We start from the raw sequence: 7339 nt of genomic DNA, 5'->3' as shown, positions 1-7339 counted from the left end.
CTGATAGGTCTACCTTTATATGATACTTGACATTTTTCCCTTACTGCTTTTAATATTCTTTCTTTGTTTTATACATTTGGTATTTTGACTATAATATGAAGGGAGAGTTTCTTTTCTGATCCAATCTATTTGGAGCTCTGTAGGCTTCTTGTATGTTTATGGGCATCTTTTTCTTTAGGTTAGGGAAGTTTTCTTCTAAAATTTTATTGACGGTATTTAGTGGCCATTTAAGTTGGAGTTTTCACTCTCTATACCTATTATCCTTAGGTTTGATCTTCTCTTTCTGTTCTGGATTTCCTGCATGTTTTTGCTAGCAGTTTTTTGTTTTTTATATTATCTTTGATGTTCTTTTTGATGTATCCTATGGTATATTCTGTTCCTGAGATTCTCTCTTCTATCTCTTGTATTCTGTTGGTGATGCTTGCATCTACGACTCCTGATCTCTTCCCTAGGTTTTCTATCTCCAATGTTGTCTCTCTTTGTGCTTTCTTTATTGTTTGTATATCTATTTTTAAATCTTGGACAGTTTTGCTCAATTCCTTCACCTGTTTGGTTGTGTTTTCCTGTAATTCTTTATGGGATAATATTTGTGTTTCTTCCTCAAGGGCTTCTACTTGTTTAGTTGTGGTTTCCTGTATTTTTTTAAGGGAGGTATTTATGTCATTCTTAAAGTCCTCGGTCATCATCATAAAATGTGGTTTTGAATCTAAATCTTGCTTTTCCAGTGTGTTTGGATATCCAGTATTTGCTTTGGTGGGAGAACCGGGCTCTGATGATGCCAAATATTCTTTGTTTCTGTGACTTAGGTTCCTGTGCTTGCCTCTTGCCATCAGGTTGTCTCTGGTGTTAGCTTGTCTTGCTGTTTCTGACAGTGGCTTGCCCCTCCTGTAGGGCTGTGTGTCAACCCTCCTGTAGTCCTTTTTACTTGTTTTCTCTCAGCCAGTTCTGGGAACAGAGTGCTCTGCTCTCAGATGTGTAGGTGCTCCTGGCAACTGTCTTTTAGCTGTTGGTCCAGGCTGGAGCTGGAATGGTCCTGCCCCTGCCTGCTCCTAGGTCCCTGCGCCCAGATGCCACAGATAGCATTAGGCGATTCCCTCTTGGGTCGGGAATTTGGGCAGAGGGTAGTCTCCTCTGATTTCTCAGGAGTGTCCACACTTCTGAGTGTCCAGCTCTTTCCCCCACCAGATTTGGTTCCATTTTTTAGCTTTTTGTTGGTTCTTTGTGAATTTTACATCATGTACCCCAATCTCACTCATCTCTTCCTCCTCTCATACCTGCCCTCCACCCTTGCAACCTCCACACTACGGAAAAATATCTTGTGAAAGTTGTAATGTGCCACAATGTGTCTCACAGTATACCCTTTTGTTCACATTTCTTCCCTTGCAAATAATTATTGCAATGACTGGTTGATCTCATATAAGGCCTTTAGCTTCTGCTACTCTATCAACACTGAACCTCAATGGGACTCGTTGATTACTGTTAGATATACTGTTGCTGCCCTGTGTCATGGAAATCCTGTAGTTTTGGATCTGCAGGATGAATCTGTTCATTCATTCCAGATGAGTAGATGTTGGGGTGGGACAATTCAAAGTTCTGGATCTGTGCTTGAGAGATATCTGATCTGGTCAGTTGGCCAGTTCTTGCACTCTCATGCCTTTAGAGCCAGCTCACCCGCTCCCACCATAAAGGTCAGCTCTGTCCTGGTGCCCAGAAGGGCACAGGGCCCATTCTATCAAGTACTACAGAAGGAGAGGGACAGGGTCAGTTCTCTCATTCTGGTGTCCTCGGGGACAGCTATCCTGTATGCTGTAAGTGGCAAGGAGTGAGGAAAGGAGGGTATATCTCCTTACCTGCCCATGCCACACAAAGCTGTCAAGTGGTGCAGTCCAGTCTCATGCTTCTGCCTCTAGGGTCAGCTCTATTTTGCTGCTCCTGAGTGCTACAGCTAGTGAGGGACAGGAACAGCTCTGCTGCTCTCAGGATGACAGGACTAGGTGTTCTGCCTGGCAGGCGATGAGGGACAAGGCTGGAAAAGTGTATCTTTCCCTCGTCCATCTACTTCAGGTGCACAAGTAGTAAGGTCAATTTTCCCATATATGTTTCCCTTGGTGCCTGCTCACTCATGAATTCTACAATATGCAGGGCTCTTTCTTCTAAGCACTGCAGCTGGCTAGGGACAGGATCATCTCTCCTTTTCTCATACCTCTAGGTCAGCAATCCCACAACGCCCAGGTGAGGACTTTTCTGCATACCACCCTGGACATCAAGAAGTCCCCGAGTGGCAACACAGACTGGGGAATCAGCTTGGTCTTGGTGGTAACAGAACCCTGCTGCTACAGGGCCATAGACCCAAATATGGCTCCCAGTGGAATCATAGGTCAGGACCCTACCATGGTCCTAGGTGGCATTACACACACATCAGGCCATTCCTCACTACCCTCAAATCTGCAGTTCTGCCTCTTTTCATTGTGCCCACATTCTTCTGGTTTTCTTTCTCCTCCATTTCACTACCACAAGTGTCTGGGATCATCTCAGGAGTAGTTTCAGGGGTGATATGTCCCACTAGTGCATTATAATGCTAGGCAAATGTCATCTCAGGCATGGTCTGTTCCCCATCCCAGGACTATGTAGAAACAGACTGGTGGTTAACTCCTAGGTAAGTTCCTCAACCAGTCCACTTGAAGTGGTCTCTTAAAAGGGTAATCTGTCATAGGGTTCACTCCTGCCTGGGACCCATGTCCCCAGGTGGGGCTCTTCTAGTCTCCAGCTTGCTTTCCATCAGGAGTACCTATCTCAGTCTTCCTGGCACCTTACTGGTGATTGTCTCAGACTTCCCTTCTTTCAGGGGAATGTTTTCAAAGCCACTAACTATTCTGATGTTCACAGGTCAGAACATTGAGTGTAGACATAGGTACACTCCTCTCTGTCACCTACTGATGCATATGCAACACAGAAGCCACACCTGCAGTGACTCTTGGGACAGGTATGTTTACCACTTTTAAAAGCTAAAGAAAATAGGCATTCTAATGAGGCATATGTGATTATTAATTTTTACATAAAGGGATAACTCTTAGCTAAATGCTTGATACTGAAAAATGAAGATCTAACATGTTCCAGAGCTGCTTGATACTCAATTTTTATAATCACCAATGTCTTTTCACATAAACACATAGCACAGGACAGCACAAGTATATTTAAGATCATTTTAGAAAATTTTAGAGATACTGCTGTAATCTTAAGTCAAAATTCCCTGAAATTTAATGAAAGTCAAGTCAGCAACTCAAGTAACAATTTTTAAAATGATATATTCTAAACCAATCTAATACAAATCTATACCAACTTGATACCTGCTGATGAATGATGTAAGGGAATAATGAAAGTCTTTCTTTTTCATAATTAAACTATTGTGCTTCTGTAAAAACAGAAAATTTTGTGCATACAATAAACCACCCTAATTTATAGCGTGTAACACTGTCAAATTTGACGTGAAGCTTTCCAAGCTGAATTTGTTGACTTACCAGTGTTGTGATGGCTTGCAGGACACAAAGCCATGGGTCGAAGAGAGCTGCAGTGATGATGCCACTATGGAGCATGGACAATGACTCTAGAAACTCTTCAGATAAATTAATTTTGGATTATTTTTTCTTCATTGAACATTCAAAAATTTTACTGTTACAGAATATTTCACAATCCCTCACATTCAGTTACAGGATCCCATATAATGACAACCCATACTTGAAGGCTTTGTGCTCTGGATATAAGCCTTGGTTACAGCTCTCTATACAACAACCTTCAAGACATACATCTCCCTTTGTAAGAGAGATAGAGATTACTTATTTATTTATTATGATGCATATGGTCTTCTTGGGGGATCCACTGTCTTTAGTCACTGATCTTTGGGATCAGATCATTAATGTTCAAAAGCAGATGGATGATCCCAGATCAGAGAACAAACTTACCACTTCTCTCCTCTACTTTATCTAGAGAATTGATCTTATCTCATGTGGTTAATATTCAACTTCCTTTTACTGTATATTATTATGTGAAGCAGCAATCATATCTTTATTATCTATTCTTAAAATTTCAGCAACTGTCTAAAATATAATAGGGACATAATAGGAACTTAGTAAATATCTGTTTGTAGTAGGTTATTTTCTTTTACCTCTTTTAAAAGATAGTAAGTATATGGCATTACAATTTATAGGAACTTTTCTTGATCACACCTATTTCACCATTACCTAATACCATTTTTCATGTGGAGAAGACACATGATTGGTGTAGTTGACTTCAGAAATGAAGACGTCACATTTAATGGCATGATAGGAAACATTACATATTACCAACACTAATAGAAGCTACATAATGAGGATCACTACTACAAGCATGCTTATGTTCAGGGTATAAAAATCATTTTAAAGTTACCAATGCTATCTTTCTTCAGAATTTCATGCTGACCCCAAAATACAGAAATACTTGTTAAAGAATATCTGTGGATATTATGCTACTAACCTATGGTAAATAAATAATTCACATGCTCAAAAGATGAAAAAAATGACAAATCCTTATAAAAACAATGAAAATCATCACCATTCCAAAATTCTGTAATATATTTCAAGATAAGGGTTAAGGAGGTATCCTCAGGGAATTTTCTTTGCAGGAAAGGCAAATAGTTCGCTTATAAACTCTTTGCACCACAGAACTAAATGTTAAATCGTTTCACAGCTGGAAAATGTGTTCTCCTTTCCACTAGCTAAATATTTCTTGGAGACTTAAATCATCTTTTCCAAAATCTGTTATGACATCCTCCTTCAGGATGCAGCTTAGTAGGTCCTCAGCCCCTGTTGTTCTTCTTTAACCCCATGATGAATATCTCATCCTTTCCCACTGAATCTCTTGTGTTTTTTTAGAAACAGGAAATGCATGGCATGTGGCATGTCTCATCTAAAAACAATTCTTATGAAATTGAGAGATCAGGATATCCTGCTTTAAACAGAGGTTATCTAGTAGGAAGTGACATTTGAAAATACAAAAAAAGTCTCCTTGTGGAGATGTTCATGAAATTTGATCCGACAAAATGGATATTCCTCAGACTTGTTTTCAGTTCTTGGCCATGCTGTCTGTGTTCATTTCATGCCTTTCATTCTCAGATGAAAGCAAGTGATTCTGGGAAACTTCTAGAATTATAGCATAAGGAACATCAGCAACAAAAGCCATTTAAAACATGATTGATAAAATACTAACACTTCAATGATTTGGTGATTTACTGGATGAGGGAGTTGGCATTCCTGAACCTAATAAAATGGGTGTATATTGGGAAAATGTGGGTTCTTTCTTTTCTTTGTGCTGTTTCTTGTTTTGGGTTTTTTGTTTGTTTATTTTTTTTGGTTTGTTTTTTTTTGTTTTGCATTAAGCAAAATACCCAACAGCTTAACCAAGCAGTGGTACCTATAGCCACATACAGTAGGGACCTTTATATTAATGTCACACCAAACTGGAGAGAGATCTGTATGAAAACCTGATTCACATTTGGTGAACTTTTCATTAATTATTGAAAAGCTGCCAGATCTGTTATCAGTGGAAGGACTGTGTGTTAAACATATAAGCTTAAGCCTATCTTCCATGGATCTTGGCCTATCCAAATACTTGGGTTTTTTTCCATTTATATTAAAGGCTCAGAGATTAAAAAAAAAATAAATGGCATGCTTTCTCTGTGTTTAAGTACTGTTAATTTTCTTCATGAGAACTATAGAAAGCATATAGAATTTCTCAAGTATTTACACAAGGCATTTACAAACAAGATTCGGTATGTCTACCGATGTTTAGAGTAGCCTACACAGATATGACAAAGGTTTTCTGTGAAAAAGTGCTAGAATAAATATGCTCTTTTATAGAAAGTTCTAGGGGCTGGAGAAATTGTGCAGTACTTAAAAACAGTTGTTGTTCTCCTGAAGGATCTGGACAACTCGTAACACCCACATGGCATCTTACAACTATCCATAACTCCAGTGCCCAGGGTTCTAACACCCTATTCAAATATCCACAGGCCCTGGGCTTGTACATGGTTCCCATAAATAAATGCAGGCAAAACACTCATACATATAAATGTAATACAGCAATATAATATATTAATTTAAATCTATAGAAAAAGAAATTTCAGTTTGATGTTTATATTTAAATTTCATTTTAAATAATTAAATCCCATCTAAGTCCCTTGTTACAATGATTAGTCTATACCTTTTCATTGAAAAAGTTTCTTCTTTCATACATTCTGAACACAGTTTTTTTCTTTTTTTTTTCGGAGCTGGGGACCGAACCCAGGGCCTTGCGCTAGCTAGGCAAGTGCTCTACCATTGAGCTAAATCCCCAACCCCCTGAACACAGTTTTTACCTCTCTTCACTTCTCACATCTCCTCTCCCCTACACATCTCCCCCTCCCACAGATCCACATCCTTCCCTCTCTGCTTCCCTTCAGAAAGGAGCAGACCTTCAAGAGACAACAACCAAACATGACAAGCCATTAATGTGTCCACGATCCAACTAATAATGAACTCAATCGCTGGTTCCTCTCTTGTCCTACAGAGTTTAGGATAAGGCTGAAAATGGCAAGTGTCTACCTAAGCTTGGTTTCTTTTTCTTCTATTGACTAGAAGGGTTCATCACCTGCCCTGTTTCCAACAGGAGCATTTACTGTGTCCCCCTGCATCTCTCCAAGTTTTCTTTACCCTTCCCCAGCATCCTATATGTAGAATAAATCTAAATTGAGTCTGGGAAAATTAAAATAGTGTATTTAAATGGATTTAGATGTATCTATATGTATATGTATCTGTAAGACCAACACTCAGGAGACTGAGGCAGGAGGATCATGAGTTTAAGGTTAATTTTAGCAGTTAAGCTAGACTCAATTTAATTAGACAAATGCCACTAAGTCACACTAAACAAATACATTTTTTAAATATTGGAACATTGTGTAAATGTGTGTATGCATATGTATAATTCGTTTGATCTCATTGTAATTCCATACCAGAATAAAAATAGAAAGACTAGAATTAGTTCAAAACATGAATGATGCTTTGGAAGGATTATACTTTGCTCAATTTATAATTAATTGTTTCATATAAATCTATAGAAGTATTTAGGGCAGAAGTTATCCGTATCTCAGATCTTATAAAACTACCATTATATTATATTACAACACAAAAAATCCTGCTGAATTTACCAGAATTTCAGTTTTCTGAAATGGTGTAACACCAAGTTGTGTTCACTCTGCAAAGTGTGTGGCATATGTATCCAAGCAAGTCACAAAGCAAAGGAGTCTGGTCCTTAGTAAAGGCTCCAATGT

General features: G+C 38.6%; 1 non-coding gene across 1 annotated transcript; it reads right to left on the bottom strand.

Moving 5' to 3' along the window:
- Positions 1-2852: 2852 nt before the first annotated feature.
- On the bottom strand, positions 2853-2984 carry LOC120098694 (small nucleolar RNA SNORA17). The gene has a single exon (XR_015644486.1). It is a non-coding gene; the product is annotated as a small nucleolar RNA SNORA17 (small nucleolar RNA).
- Between the last annotated feature and the right edge of the window lie 4355 nt (positions 2985-7339).

The sequence above is a fragment of the Rattus norvegicus genome, chromosome 19 (assembly GCF_021556685.1).
Source record: "Rattus norvegicus strain SHRSP/BbbUtx chromosome 19, alternate assembly SHRSP_T2T, whole genome shotgun sequence".
NCBI lineage: Eukaryota > Metazoa > Chordata > Mammalia > Rodentia > Muridae > Rattus > Rattus norvegicus.
This window is presented reverse-complemented; position numbering and strand designations above follow the sequence as displayed.